The sequence below is a fragment of the Pseudopipra pipra genome, chromosome 2 (genome assembly GCF_036250125.1).
Source record: "Pseudopipra pipra isolate bDixPip1 chromosome 2, bDixPip1.hap1, whole genome shotgun sequence".
NCBI lineage: Eukaryota > Metazoa > Chordata > Aves > Passeriformes > Pipridae > Pseudopipra > Pseudopipra pipra.
The window spans coordinates 2995057-3012309 of record NC_087550.1 but is presented as its reverse complement, the minus strand read 5'-3'; positions in this window follow the sequence as shown (position 1 = coordinate 3012309).

Here is a 17253-nt window from a genome sequence, read left to right as displayed (position 1 = left end):
TATGTGCTATGGTAATCAATACACTTAAGGATAAGTATAACTAAACAGAAGAAATCTGTTTTATCTGTTGAAATCAGCCAATTAAAAAAAGGAGAGAGAAGCAAGGCAGTTTTACATCTCAGTATCAGTCTAATAAATCGTACTACAACCTCCAAAAAGAGATAATAAGATGCAATTTGTGCTTGGAACATAAGCACATAGTTGCGTGAAATATTCGCTGTATTAAAATTAATAGGAAACACCAAGGTCTGTATTTCACACACAGTGTGCACAAAGCAGATTTATATTACACAACCAGTGACCAAATGTGCTCATGAATTTGCAGCCTTCCTGGGGGATTCTTTCTTTGCTATGGTATTAACCTTATGTATTTGTAGAACATCATACGGTTTGTCATCACTACTTTGTGTACTCTTACAGGTCTGATTAAAATCTAGAAGAAGATGGCAAACATCAGAGAAACAAACAGGATAGAGCAGGTAGAACCCGAGGGAGGCTGAAGGAGTATAGAACCCGGGCTGCCAGTAAACAGCTTCACATTATTTCTGTTGAAAAAGTGACTGCTGACCCAAAGGCTGGAAAAATATAACTGGTTGATGAAAAGAAGCAATAATTAAGGAGTATCTACCTCCCCTTTATTCTGGAAAGGGACAAAGAATATGTTTCCTTGTCATATACAACATGTAACATTGTTCCAAATAATATTGATTGAAACTTTTTCATCGGTATTTATACCTTTTTTTTAATTAGCTACTTGTCTAGAAACACACCTTCTACTACCATCCCACTGCAGATTCTAAAGTCTTACAAACTCTCATATGTTCTGATTCTCAAACATTATTATGCATCTGTTTCCACATTCCTTCTATCCAGTACATGCAGGTGCAGCGCTGCTCATCCTCATGTACCTTTGCAGAACCTCTGAAAACCATTAATGAAATGTTAGGAAAATAAAAAAAAAAACCTGCTTAAGAAAGACAGAAAATTTGCTTTTTAATCAAACACAGTTTACTTAGTGAGCAGCTAAAGTATGTAAGATGCCATTAGCTGTATAAGAAAAGGTTTATCTTAATATTTAGTATGTGTATCCTTACCCCATTCTAATTTCCATACTAGAAAACTGAAGACTTCTGCTGCTGGTCATTAATTATTTACCTGTTATTAAGTGGAACACTGATACCCCACTCATTAGGTTACATAGGTGCAACTTCAGTAGCAGTTTGTCTGCATAAATAAATAGATTATGTGTTTTGACATTCTTGCATAGTTTGCCTTCCTATCCCACAGCTGAGTGAAAGGCAGGAAAGGGCCCTGATCTCTCCCTGTCTGGAGAATACAAACAGATTGAGAAGTGCATCATCTGCACGTGTTACTGCAGCAGCCTTCCCTTTGTTGTCAAACTCAAGTCAGATTCATTCCAAAATATCCAAGTCCAAACCTAATTTCTGGCAGGACCTACAGGATATAATATGTCTCCTTGGCATTCATTTGCTACAAGAAAGCCTCCAAAGGACAATGAATGACAGCCAAACTGATTAGCAGTTCCAGTGAGTGAAGGTCAGTAAGTGTAACATCTGCCTTGCTGGTGCTGGCCTACATATTCATGTGCAACGTTCTGCTCATCCAGAGGTCACAAAAACTCACAGAATGAACAAGATCCCACTGGAACACTCTGCTTCCATAGCCATGCAGGCACATCATTTTTTTTGCTCATTCAGTAAGTTGTTTTTTTTTAAAAAACTTGACAGACTGAAGGAGCTACATCAGTCAAAATTACTCTTTTTTAATGTTGTTTTTTTTTAAATTTGATAATGCAAAGATAAGGGGGAGGAGAACAGCAAGTATGGTGTGTATATATATATATATATTTATATATTTCTTCTACTTTTCACAGCATATGCTGATTCACTAAGAAAAATTGCTATAACTTCCAAAGTACCTTTCCTATAAAAAAAAAAAAAAAAAAAGGCAAAAAAGGCTGCCTCAAGCTTTTTTTGGATCATTATGTCATATAAATTAACATAGCTCTGTCATGGATTAATGCTGAATACCTGTCCCCTATGCTTATGAAAAATAAAATTTAAAAATGACAGTTGTAAGCCACACAATTGAATAAGTAATTTCTACAACAAATCTCAAATGCTCTTGAAACTGCACTGCTCCCCATGCCACGATCCAGGAGAATGATCTAGTCCCACCATGAAGGACCTGAAAAATTGCATTCCAAGAGTATTTTTTAAAAGTTTTAGCATGTATTGCTCTACTTAATGAGTCCACATCCAGATTTTACAACTCGAAAAGATAATTTTGTGTTCAAAGACACAAAATACCAATGAGCTTCAAAACACATTCTGCAAAGGTCAGACTTGTTCCTCTGGAAATTCAGAAACATAGGGCACAGTGGGCATGAAATATTTTATAACAAAAAGAAACGAACAAAAATAGGTATTTCTTCAGCTGACAACCATTTTCATTTCAAAAACTGCTTTCATAGTTTGAGACAATCTTCCTGAAATTTGTTTAAGATTTTATCTTTAATAGACCCTACAGAAGTCATTTAGTGCATCGGTACATTCGACACACCCTGAGTAAATTAGTTTTCAGGATTCAACAGCCCAGACATGGATTTCCATATAGCAGGCAGTGGAGCCAAAGTGTCCAAGTTAAAACTGTTCTGGAGGGGGTACATTTTCCACCATAATCTTGGAAAATCCTCAGCACCCCAACACTGACAAGCAGCCCTTCAACACCATGAGAGACAATAGTTGTTAAAAACAGGAAGAACTACAGAGTTCTTACTACATGTGGTTTTTCTAACAGCTTTTCTCAAGTTATCACCACAGGTTCTCATTCCATGTCATGCTTTCATGGTATCACTACTATATATCAAAATTAGGGATAAAAAAATTTATCAACACAGGGCATAAAAGATAAAGACTCTAAAAGAGATAAGACAACAACATATATTAACTAAAACTGATCACTGAACAGCTAGAAACTTTTCATACTTAAATTTGTCATAGTGAAGAGACAGGAGGAGTACATCCAAGTGTAATTAGAGTATTACAAAAGCAGACTGTGAAAGGCATAAGCAATAGAAGGCATTAATGGTTGTGTAAGATGACTCCAGCAGATAGGCTGGAGAAAGCAGTTCCACAGAGATGGGTGAAAATTAATTTGAGCTGTGCCTGAGGCAACAAGAGAAAAAGTTAGATTCCCTTTCTCAGTCCAATTTTATATTCTTGTAAGAAGTTGGTATTTTCTGGTTTTGTGTTACATTAGCTAAACACAACAGAATGAAGAGACATTAAAATGAGACATGGAGATAAGGTCACATCTCCATTCACTGTAAACAACGCACAAAAAGAGTAGTGAGAGATATTCTTTCTATGTAGACAGTGTGAAAGAGAGAGTATTTTTCTTATTTGCCTAATACAATTTCACACATAGACCATACAGCTTCTGAGTCCTCTGACTGAAAATTAAGCATTGAAGTTTACTCATTAAACAGCTGTAGCTTTCCACTCACAGGGTCCTTAATGCACTATGTAAAGTTTCAAGAAAATTTCAATTCCAAGGGAAGATATTTTTGTTCTTCATTTACAGTAAATCAGAGAAATGGTCTGTTCCTTTAATCTTTACCCTTCAAATAAATAAATGAGCAGCTTTAATTAATTAGCAACTACTAAGTGTTTGTTATTAATGATCATTCTCTTGACATTGTCCTGGATTATATCAACAGTTTATTAGAGCAAAAAATAATGAAAGCCATGATTAATAGTTGTGTTTATTATAGTACATTCTAATTAGTCTACAGATAACGTGCTCCACTGTTGTAGTTGCTTATATAAATATAGCATAAGAGAAAGATGTATAACGTAAATAAATTGAAGAATGCAATTGCAGGAGTCATCCTGGCTCCAAAATATTTCAGGAATGCTCTGTTTAGCAAGGATTACCCAGCTGGAATAGCAACAAAAGAAGAGAGGGTGACTACATCAGAGGAAGAGAGAGGAAGAAGGAGAGAAAAATGTTTTCAAGTAGAGCCAAAGAACAGAGCAGAGTGAAGGACAGGAAGGAGGAACAGCTGCAAGAAGCAGAAAAATTTTACACAGTGTCCAAAACCTGTTGATTGTTCTGTCTTCTAACTGATGCCTACAACTCTACAGCCAATTAACTACACTTCCATTTGATGAATTCCCTTTGTTTCTATGCCAAATATTGTGGGGCTTGGGGGCTGGAAGTGAGTTTTCATAAAAAGTCCACATGAGATTTAAGCATGCTGGAGGGAAGATATTACACCTGGCCCATTTTGTTAATCATTTCTGAGATAGGAAAAACGTAGCTTTGGCTTGATTCCCCTTTGCCCACTCTGTTGTGTGCAAGAGCACATTCTAGCTTAGGTTGACAGCTGACTTACTAGAGACCAAAGACAGACTTTAGGTTACCCACAGGCACAGATAATACAGCTACTCAGAGAGCTGGCTGAACATCCTTTACTGAAAAATTTATTATACAGAAAATGGCTTCTCTACCAATTTTTACACTGAAAAAAAATTGCTTTTAACAAGCCTCTAAAAAGATAATTTTATATCACTGATAATCCATTGGAAAAAAAGGTATTTTATCTCTTTTCATATAAATCTTCGTTTTCCAATATTGCTGAAAAAATGCAGCTTCTGAGTAACGTGAGTAAAGGCATGGAAGATGTGCTCCTGAGCAATGGTCCATTGAAAAATGAAAAAGTAGATGAGTTCAGCACTCTATTAAATAAGAAAGCCCTCTCCTTCTGCCTGAGAGAAATCAAGCAGTCATAGTCATCTGCCAGCTTTCAGAAAACAGTTTGCTTCCGTTACTTGAAATTAGATTATTAAGTGTTTCTTTCCCGAATCATCACTTCAAGGACCAAATTCTATGTACTTCAGCTTCAAGACTTTGTGTAACAACTACTTGTCCTTTAAAACCAGCGAACTAAAAATATTTTTTGGTCGCACGTTCCTAGGACTGGAAAATTTACTTCAAAATTCCCTTTATAAAAATTGCTATATGCTTCTTTTTATACTCCAGCCATTATTTTTTAATCACTGAAATGCATGGGGAGTGTGGGTAGCAGAGAGGAAATCTTGCTCTCTCTCAAGCCTTTGGGGCCAGGTATGCCTGCCAGCATGATGTTTGCCAGATATTGAGTCTTATTTGAGCACAGTTTTTGCTCTAAACTTCAAGACTCTCGCTCACATGTTTAACTTAAAACATTTCAGAGGAATTGGGGAGATTACTGGAAGTATATTTTTACCTGATAACTCATGACCAGCACAGCAGTCAACGCAGGAATGAAGTGGTGTATCAGATAAAGAAATGCTGTGTACTCTTAGGAAATGGGTTTGGGTTTTTCTGTAAGTAATGTTTTCAGACTTGTAGTCTCATTTTGTTCCTAAGTTAACATATGGTAAAAAAACACACTTGAGCTTTCAGCTAAATAATATATAAGGAAAAATGACTCTAAGCTAACCATCTTATTAAATCTAAAAGTCTTTGGTTGAGTCTTTTATATGCAATGAATAAGGTAGAACAAGGTACTTCTTTATTTTATTTTTTATTTTTATTACAAGTTTTGAAGGAAACTGTAAGGCCTTCATATTGTGTGTCTGCTAATAATTACCAGTAATGTGATTAAATTCATGTTTAATGCTTATCTAAATTAGCTCATTAGCTCATATGGATGTTTCAAAACCTCCAAAGACTGAAAAATACTCAGTTTCCATTATAGTCCTGATACTGATCTCACAGGCTGTGGCTACCATACTCATTACTCTCTGTATACATGGAATATCACTTGTTTCAAGCCAATTATTATGCAAATCCCAAGACCTCGCTTGCCACTCCCCAGCGACAACATAACCTTGTTTGGCTTAAATAATCATTTGGGAGACATTTACACTGTGAATGAATGTTACAGATCTTTTATAGCAAGGAACTATATTTTCTTTCATCAGATAGTAACAGGAAACCCTGTAACAGAAACAGGAAACATCAATCAGAAGAATAATTTCAGTTTCCCTGCAAATAAATTCCGATGCCTCAATACCTTTTTCTGGACTATGTGGTGCTAGATAAAAATAACAGACTTCTCTAAGTTAGTCTTATTTATCCTTCCTATTTTCCTTATAATGAGAAACTTCTTACCATGGACTGATTTCAGTGGTATTAAGCTGCCTCAACTTTGTTGCATTCCTTCCACCTCAAGACAGCATAAGAATTTACTAAGAGAGAAATATTTTCAGAATTAATAGCTATAAAAATAATTGACTGATAAAACAACTTACATCTTGTAAAACCATAACAGATGCATAGTTATACACCAATATCAAATAAAAGTTTTTTATAAACATGTGCAAATAAATTCTTATATAACTTTAAAATTATTATAGATATACCAAATGTACTGATTTTATTTTCTCTATTTCTTTTAATGTAACAGCTAGTTTTTTTCATTCTGCATGCCTTTTTGAAAAGGATCTGAATTTTATTCTCAATTTTTGTGGGACCACAGTTTAATCTGTGTATGAAATCCAGTCTTAAAATCCAGACCGAAAAATTTTTACATTTTCTTTAGAGCAATTGTTTAAAGCATAGATTATGAAAATATACTATTTATCAACATACTATAGTATTTTTTTTTTTTAGCATAATGCACATTGTAACTTCATTTCTTGGAATGTACTGTATAACCAAAAAAAAAAAACAACCAACAACTTCATGGCATTCATTAAAACTACAAATTAAGGTATAATTAAGTGGATTAGTGCTGGCAAAGCACTGAAACAAATTGATAGAGGAAAGCTTTTTGCTCTAACTTCTCCTCAGTGAGGAAAACACTAACTATATTAATAGTACTGCATTAAAATATCTAGCTGTATAAAACTGCCATCATTCAGACCTGCTGGCACAGCAGTTTGTTATTAGATAAGCCTCTAAACTTTTATTTGCTCACTCTCCTCTCTAGCCCTTTCTACTCATTTCATGAACAAATTTAGTAACCAGTTCTGAAATCCATATTGAAGTAAAAAAAATTGCTAAATCTCTTCCTCTTTACTATCAGTGGTTCCCACATTTCAATACTTTTTTCTTCAGAATAGCTGTTGTATGTTGTATTTATTCAATAGCCTGAATTGTTTCAGAGCCAAAATACAAAACAAAAAAAGACTGTAGTTAAGCAGAACAGATTCTGTTGTCTAGTAACCGTTACACTTCCAGCCATTACAATTCTAATGTGATCCACACAACCATGGGAAAAAAAAAAAAATCAATCAAAATTACTCCTCTGAAGGCAATTTGTTTTCAATATCTGTAAGGTTCAAATCCAGGACCATTCCCTGTCTATGAGAAACTTCTTTCCCAAGTGGGCATCAAAACCAAGGCCTCCTGTCCTTGCTGTGGAGGTCACTAGCACTTGAGGTAATTGAGAATACCTCACCTTTGGCAATCAGGAGCAGCCTCTTAAGCTTCTCTGAAACACTTCAATTTAGATGCAGTGATTAATTCAATAATTAGTGGAATTCACATCAGTATCTTCTTGTGCCTCCCTGTAATGTGACATTTTATAAAATGGAAAGACTGGAAACTTGTGATACTTCCCTGGAAAAGATAATTTCTATCTTTCTCAGTAAAACATTCTCAAGCAGTACAGCATTCATGGAACCCAAACCTCTCCCCAAGGAAAAGAGTCCATCTATTTTATTTCCAGGTTCAATTTTCACTGCAAGCAACTTGGTTATGCCCTCTTTTTGCTATTTGTACAATGTAATCATTTATAAATTAGAAATAGCACATATATATCTTATCCTTCAAATAAATTATTCCAAGCCATTCCATTTGTATGTTTATGCATCCAGGAAAACACATAAATAAAAATAATGTATTCTACACGTGATGTAAAGTATATTGGTCTCACTCAAGCTTGCATTTGTATTTGGATGGAGTCACAGAATCACAGAATACTTTGGATTGGAAGGGACCTTTAAAGGTCATCACATCCAACCCCTCTGCAATGAGCAGGGACAGTTGCTCAGAGCCCCATCCATCCTGAACTTGAATGTTTCCAGGAATGAGGCATTTACCATCTCTTTGGGTAATCTGTGCCAGTTTTCTCACCTTCACTGTAAAAAATTTCTTCCTTATATCGAGTCTAACTCAACCCTCTATCAGTTTGAAAACATTACATCTTGTCCTATTGCAAGAGCCCCTGCTAAAAAGTCTGTTCCCATCTTTATTATAAATCCCCTTCAAGCACTGAAAGGTCCCAGTGAGGTGTCCCCAGGCTGAACAACCCCTCTTCTCCAGGCTGAACAACCCCAGCTCTCTCAGCCTGTCTTCACAGGAGAGATGTTCCAGCCCTCTGATCATCTTTCTGGCTCTCCTCTGGACTCATTCCAACACCTCCTTGTCCTTTTTATGCTGGGGGCCCCAGAGCTGGATGCAGCACTGAAGGTGGGGTCTTGTGAGAGCAGAGTAGGGGAGCAGAATCACCTTCCTACACCTGCTGGCCACACTGCTTTGGATGCAGCCCAGGATGTGGCTGGAAGCAGAGAAGGAGATGCCTTTCACCTTTGCATCAATCAACTTTCATAATGACAAACAGAAGTGTTATAACCCCACAAAGCAGCCTCCAGCTGGGACCTTTCTGTCTGCCCTTGCCTCCTTCCATTAGGGATGATTTGCCCCAGAGACCCCCCATGATACAGCGATCCAGAAACACTCCAGTGCTTGCCCTGCATCTTCTCATCAGTTTTTGGGGCCAAAGAATCAGGTACCAAAGGAAGCATGATCACAACTAGAGATTATCTGTTAGAAAAGACTAACAGAGTGAGTTAGAAAAGACTAACAGAAAAGACTAATCTAATTTTTCATTAATATACTATAGGACTTTTTAGAAAAAATTGTTTGGCTTCTTCTTGGCTGATGAACTTATACCATGGTGCCTGGAAAACTTCCTTGGCCTACGTGAGGGGGGGAACTTGGCTCTTACATGTACTGGAAAGTCTGTTTGGATTCAGTGTGGCATACAGAGATGCTCAATATATGCTGTAAAATACCAGGGAAGTACATGGAGGCACAGGTTGTTATTATAACAGAGAAAATATTTCAATTCATTTTAGAAAGTTGACACAAAAAAAAATTTGAATCTCTGTTCATTTGAAATGCTTTTTCCCCTCAAGAACTATACAACTTACATACTAAGAATTTCATAAATATTATTAATACAGTTTTAAGAAATCTTTATATTTTTGTGATAAATACGAATCCTTATTTATTGTCCTCTCTGAAAGCAATGCATGTTTTGAAAAACTAGTTTCTAGATAGATTTAATTTCACTGTTCAAAAACGTTAATGATTTTTACCTTTAAATATAAATACTTCTTCCAGAAAGATCTTAATAATATTTTCTGAAAATTATTCTTCATATACACTGGTAATAAAAAATTAGTTAGCTTGACTTATTTCCTTGTTTCTAAAATACTATATTTCTATTGCCAGAACAGGATTGTAAGGAGATATATTTTAGAGGCTGACTCCTCTAGTTAGTTTTCCATTCCATCAGCGTTCATGTAAGGACCATTTGTACTGAGCTGCCAGAGAACACATCAAAGAACATTTCCTGCTGTTACCAGCAAGAATATTTATCTTATCACCTTACTGAAGCCTGGAGTTTACCTTTTGAAAGGAATATCTTGTTTTCACCTCTAAAGCTTAATCACCTGCTATACAAAATGAGACCTTAGGTTCACATTTCACTAATGAATATGCAGTACTTCATAGAAACAATTTTTTTTTCTAACCATGTGCTGTAAGTATATATATTTTAATAGCAGTGAAAGGTTTAAATTACTGTTAACTATGTCTGAAAATAACACTTTTCATTTGCTATTATTTTTTTTAATCTGTCAGAACACCAGTATGTTAAACATTAAGTAGTTTCCTATTTTATTCCAGGAGACAATTATATGTTTTATGCAAATAAGCAGATTTGGGGAGGAAACATGAATTTTTTTATCTAAATCACAGGCGAGGAAATGTTAAGAAAAGAGTTGAATCGTATATGAAAGAATATATTGAATATATAAACATGTAAGAACACCTTAATTTTGGATCCTTATATAGTTGTAAGGTATACATTTTTCTAAACATCGTATGAAAGTTAGGAAAAATATTTTGCCTTTATATAAAAAAAGGGTTTGGTACAGCTGACAAAATCATTAAGAAAAGTGTTTGCTCTGTTACCTGTTTCCACTTCTGCAAATATGACTGTAAAAGAAAACAAGAGAATTCAGAAATGTCCCACTATATCTGTGTGGCTGGTGGCTATTTGGCTCTGATCTGGCAGGTATTAACAGGTCCCAAAGACGTGCAGCTATTCATTTGAAATTCAAAATGTCTGCAGAACAGTACCACTCGGTAGGAAACACAATCTGTTATAATAAAATATTATTCAATAATGACTTTGATAGTTTACGACTGTTGATTAATGAGCCCTCTGTCTAATAAAAAATAAATCAAATTTTGGGAATTATTAATTTACAGGAACTGTAAGAGACTCTGTGTGTGACTATATCACCTAGCCCTTGTTTTGCAGGGAGAGGAATCAATGTTTTCATTTACTCATCACCCAGGTAGGGCATCTACCAGCAATTCTGACACCTCAGTAAAATTCATTTGTGCATCTATATGAATAACATCCTGCACAACAAGCATACCCAATAACAGATGTGCCAAGAAAAAAAACCAAAAACAACAGTCTACCGTGGTAACTTTAGAAGAAATCATTTAATCTGTTTTGGCTCTTAGGATCTCACTATTTTGCCAATACACAGGCAGGTTTTCTCTTTGCTTTTCAAAATAAGTAACGGGATCTTCAGCTGAGAAAGGAGCACCTGCTGGATTGTGCTGTGCACTCCAGAGTGTTCAAAATATATGCACAGATAAAAGACTGCAGGCAAGCTCTGTCTAGCTATGTATCTGAAGTACAGATACAAGTATTTTCTTTTCCATCTGTAGAAGAGAAAGTACCACAATCTTACGGTGCACTTTATATGTTATCCTGCCACAAAGAGGCAACCTGCTGGGATTAATTGGAAATGCATAGGAAAGCTGCCTCAGCCTCATAGCACTGCTGAGCCTTGTCATCCTAATGCCAGCAAATGTGGAGCTGCTACTGGCAATCCTCCACACTTAGCAAAAAAAAAAGAAGAAAAAAGAAAAAAAGAAAAAAAAATAGATACCTTTTGGATGCTGACAGTGTGATATGAAACAGAATAGCAGAAACAAGCCATACACTTCTGCCACTTGCTTCAAACTTGGCAAGTTGTTCCTTTCTTCACAAGCAATATCACTTTACCTACCAGAAACACCATAAATGGGATAAAAAGGAAACAACATTATATTTACCGGGATTTTCTTAAGTTATCTGCATCTCCAAGGCATTTGAGAAATTACTATCCTAATGGAAAATGGAATAACAGCCTCATTTGCAAAAGTCGCAATTTGCAAAACGTTCCACAGCCCTTTGGGTGATAAGAGAGAAAATTGGTTGTTGTAAACAAATAAAAAGCAGATTTGGGTGGGAGCTATCAGAAGAAAAAGAGGATTGGCAGCTGGTGTGAAAAGATGGGAGAAAAGATTCATGGATCTGGTAAATACAGGAAATTGGAAGGGGGAAAAAAAAGGTAGCAGTTGCGAAAGCATAAGATTAGGTTCACGTCTGAAGTTTCAGACAATACTTGAAAGAAGGGGAAAAAAAGGGCAGGAAAGAAGAGGGAGTAAAAAAGAGAGGTCTATCAAGGCAAGGAGACTATGTGCAAAAATCTTGAACAAGGGTTGAGATGAAGAACTTTAGAGGGAAGACTGCAAGCTGAAGAGCACAACAAGTGACCTTCTGATTTGCTCTTATAAACATGGGGCTGCAAAAGCCAGCAGGAAAGTGGTGGACACAGAAGGAGGCTGGAATAGGCAGAGACAAGAAGTTTCATTTAGCAAGGACAACAGAAATAGGTGGCCACAACAGGATAGCCCATTCAAGTGCTTGGGATGAAATCCTGAACTTCCCACATACGTCTAAATTGCTACGCCCAGGATTTCTTTCTAGTTCCTAGGTTCACGTGTGTAATCCAGGTGCATCCCAGCCAGCCACTGGATCCAAGTGGTATGGAAAAGAAAACCAGTGTGTATGGTTATGGCAGAATCCTTAGGATGCACAACACAGTCAGGATGGGGCAGCACAAGGATTGCTACCATGGGGTACATCGAAGAGAGCAGCAGCCCTACCTCATCTTCCTGGCATGGAGATACTAAGGAATACAGGATCCTGCATAGTATGAAATTGGTGTAGAGTACTCATGAAAGAAGAGTTGCATAAATGGGAAGAGGAGTGTAAAAATTATGAACACACCTAAGCTTGCAATTTTCTATGCAACACATTTTAGCTTTATTACAAGACTTAAAATGTGCAACCACCAGAACATGCACTTAAAATGCTTCAAAGGGATGCTTACTGTAGCATTTGCCTAAAGCTATCAGCAAATATTTATGAAATGCACCAGCTGAGTGTGTCCAAGCATACCAGTAACAGTTTGTACACAAAAATGGGGAGCTGCTACTCTTATTCCTTATCCTGTTAGGGCTGGTAGTAAACATCCATATAATGGCTTTAGTATGTTCCAGCTGTGGAGGCGAAACATGAAATGTCACTTTTTTTTCACTTGCTTTTTTAATAGACTCATGAAATTGAACTCTCTCCATAAAATTTAGTTTGTTGGTTTTGGGTTTGGTTGTGTTTTTTTTTAAAAAGGAGAAGTGTTGTGGTTTGACCCCAGCCAGAAACCAAGCACCACCCAGCTGCTCGCTCACTCCCCCAGAGTTGGTTTGCATGAAAGAACTGGAAAAATAAAACTGAGAACACTCATGGGCTGAAATAAAGATAGTTTAATAGGTAAGGCTAGAACTCAGCAATAACAAAAACATCTCTGTTTTATCAACACTGTTTCCAGCACAAATCCAAAACACAGCCCCATCCCATACCAGCCACTGTGAAGAAAACTACCCCAGCTAAAACCAGAGCAGAAGTAGGAAAACTTAGACAAGAGCTCATCATGTGCTTAACAAAAACACTAGATTTCTAAGTGATAGTAGGCCAATATTAAAATATCTAGAAGTACCACAAATCTGTGTGAAATTGTCCATTATTCTGCATTAAATGGACGGTGTGAATAGTGTACACTGAATAGTCTGTACTTAATGGTTAATATAAGTGTTAACTCATCACAACCATCCACCAGTTAGGAACAGACAATGAATGAAAACTAGAGAGCATTTAAAGGGAAAGGAAAGGCATATCAAACTAAAGAAAAGCAAAAATAAAAATAAAATAAAAATAAAATAATAATAAAACAAACAAACAAACAAAAAAACCCAAAACACAAAATATTGGGTGCTTAATCACAAGAGTGCTTACCTAACCAAAGCATGTTTTTACAAACACATTTTAAATAAATGTTTTAAATAAGGGGGTTTTTTTGTTTGAGTTAGGTTTTTTTTGTTTGTTTGGTTGTTTTTTGGTGTTTTGTGGTTTTTTTAGTAATCTTTCTTTATCTTCCTATCTTGCTATCAATAGTGGGAATATTTTAACCAAGAGGGGTAGAGAAAAGGAAAAAAAAAAATAGAAGCCACTGCAACTTTCTTAGGATTGGGGTATTTATGATTGAAGGTTATATCTATGTATGCACACAAAGGGAAATGGATGAATAATTACCTCATCCAGATTGATGGAGTGTTATCTTGGAATTAGAGGGAAATACCACCTCCTTTCTATTCACACATTCTTGTTCACAACAACAATTCTAGCATGAATTAATGTCAAGTATAGTGGGATGGTTCTCATGCAGAAATTTGTGTTCATATTTCCAGGATCAGATAATAAAAATAGCAGGTGCTTCTGAATAAGTTCTCACACTACTATCAGAAGAATTAAAGGTGGCAAACAGACCTACTACATAGAAAGTCTAAAGAAGTCTCCCTTTATTTCAGAAAGGACAACACTGTAGATGAGAACAGTACTGTCCCCATCAGTCACTCACTCACTCCCAAGCTGCTTTCATGCATGTAACTGGTCAGAGACCAGTTCTCTTAGTTTCTGTACATGTAAAACTCCAGAAATCAGAATCGAGTTTTATGTTAATTTTTTTCACCACCACTTGTTCTTCAGTCAAGATTGTATGACTTCATCAAGAGATAAAGACTTTCCCCCTTGTTGCCTCTCTCATGAGCTTGTTTTATTTCGTTCTTCAGCTGAGAAACTTCCACTTGAACAAACTTTCCTCCTCTTTCTCACTATCGGTTACAACTGAACTGTGCCAGCTCTGTGAATTTCCCCAGCACAAATTCCCTCTTCGGCAATTGTTTATAATATCAGTTGCCTCTTTTTTTTATTGTTCCTGTCTGGTTTGGGTTTTTTTGATAAGTAGTTTATTATGAGTAGTTATGCCATGTAGCAGGCAGAGTACTTGGTATCATGTAGACTCGTTAAGAAACACATGAACCCCACAGACTCTTTCAGAATTATTTAGCTGCAGATATCTATAGTCTGAATCATCTCAAAATCTAATTTAAGCAAAGCAAAACCCAACAGTATAAAGAAGCAAAAACTGTAATAACATATATCAGAAAGAGTGATCTTCCTTACTGCTACCAACAGATACAGACAGATGTAATAAATACCAAAATTTACATGGAGTGAAAGTTTTTTTTTAATAATGCTGAAGTATTACATTTTGGTTCATGGTTCATTTTAAAACCAGGTTTTAAAGATTATTTATATTAGATTTACCATAAAATTATTATATCATAAGTAACCTAAACATTTATTTCTCATAGTAATGTAATATCAATATCAAATATTTTGATATTATTGACACATTGTATCTTAATATAAAAATAATTTTTTTCCACTTCTCCTCCACCAAGAAGTTTTCTCAACATCTTACCTGCTTCTAATCCATATTTAAATATTCTTCCCTTCCCTTTTTATTTCACATCAGGGACCACCCGGGGTAGTAACAAGTGCCTACACTTCTCTCTCAGCTATTACACATAAAAATAGTATTTCACAGGTAAAAACCTCAACTGGCTATTTTTGGTAAATTTAAATCTACTTTCAGCTTTCCAGCTGATGCAAATGCCACGCATCAAACCAAAGATTGCACTTAATGTGAGAACAGTCACAGTCATTAACAACAACATTAAAAGATGCACAGAACTGAAGAGCCACTGTCTAAAAATTACTTTTACTTCAGTCTTAAGGTTTAAAAAAAATTTCTAAGTTAAAGGTGTTTACAGAGCAAATGTGTATAAGATGCACTGCACACTGTGAGTGAGATCAAGCACTGGAGTCATGAAGCCCAATTCCCCAACACAAGACTATGGTCAAAGTCAGCTCATAAGTCAGGTCAGATTTTTATACTCTTCAGCCTTTACAAGCCATAGGAGACTTGGGCTTTCCACTTTACATGACATAACTGGGCTGGATACACCTGGTCTACTATTATTCTTTTCTCCCTAACTCTGCAGCCAGTGCTCTATAAATCACATCAAAACAGTCCTTTTAAACTTAATACCTTTTAAAGTATTTTCCCTAGCTGTCCATCCAGCTTCATGCAAAAAGGTTTTGAAATTTTTAGCCTCATCTTTTCATGTGCTTAGTATTAATGTTTTTCAGGGTATAAGTTTCAGGAACCTGAAATTCAATCAAATGGTAGGTGAGAATGATTTTTCTCCTAGAGTGCAGAGGTAAAAACCAAACTGTTTTCCTAGTCTTGTCAATCTGTCTTCAGTGAGAAATTTTGGGAGGAGAGGAAAGGGAATGTTTCCTGTCTAACAAAACCAATTTCCACAGAGGAGCATTCCAATTTCTTTACCTCCTATACAATATATTTTTAATACTCAGTAGTACAGTCATTTAGATCAGTAAGAATTGTTCCTATACATAGTTCCCTTTATGTCATGAAAGTTTCTATGTTGCATAATTTAATAATATGACAAAAAATAGGAAATATTTCACCCTAAGCATAATCAATAGGATTAACTATATTAGTCTGCTATGCACACTTTTGACTGCAAGTATTCAAAACTGCTCATTTGAGAAAGAAAAGCTAATACATTTGAGGTGGAAATTGGTTAATACAAGACAGTATTACAAGTCTATAGAAACCCTCTGCCCCTGAAAATAAGGTGAGATAAGGAAAAAATTTAATTGAATCACTCTTAACAATGCAGTTTAATGACTCAGGTTATCTACTCCATTTATTCTGGGTATTCACTACTTCAAACCAGTTTTTTTCTATTCAGTAAGTGTTGAAGCAGGACATAACTTCTAGCCTTTTCCTAACATTTCATTTTGGTATAAGAAGTCAGGGTGGATACTTATTAAAGATTCTCATGAAATCTATTTGCACAGATAGAGTCTTCTTCAAGTTGTTAGTAAAGGAAAAAAAAGCATTATAATCTTATGTTTTGCTGATTGGTGAGTTTTTGCTTTACGTTTTCTGCACCTACGTTTATGACACTTTTTTAAAATGTATTTTTCTAATTAATTAATTTTCTATTATTATATTCACTTCTTTAATAATTATTAATAACATTTCTGAAGATCCTTTGTTCCAGACACTATAAATAAATGAACCATTTTCAGAAGAATATAAAAGTCGATTGTACGCTTTCACACCTCAAGTGTACATCTTCAAAGTTACTTGACCAGAATGAAAAGAAACCTAAATTTGAAAGAACTTTTTACACCATATTTGAAAGAAATGTAGTCAAAACCAGCTTTATTTCTTACCAGTGACTGACTTTACTGCTGAATAGACTTGTGATTTCACTGTGTCATTAAAGCAGAATATTCACAGGTGTAAAGAACAATTGTTTCCATGAACAATCTGCTTTTAATTCCTCACACAAGTCCTGTCTTGCCTGTTAATCACAAGATAAACTTTGGTCCATGATGCCCATAAGTATTCAGATTAATGAGTCAAAAACGACTTTATTTATCATTCACTTGGAAAGAAGAAAGTCAATGCAGATATAGAATTTGAATACCAAGAATAAAGAAAAAAAAAGAAGAGCTAGTGATGATCACAGCTGGTAAAAAATACTGTGTTGGAAAGAAGAATATACATTTGAAATTTTCAAAAATTATGAGCACAAATTACA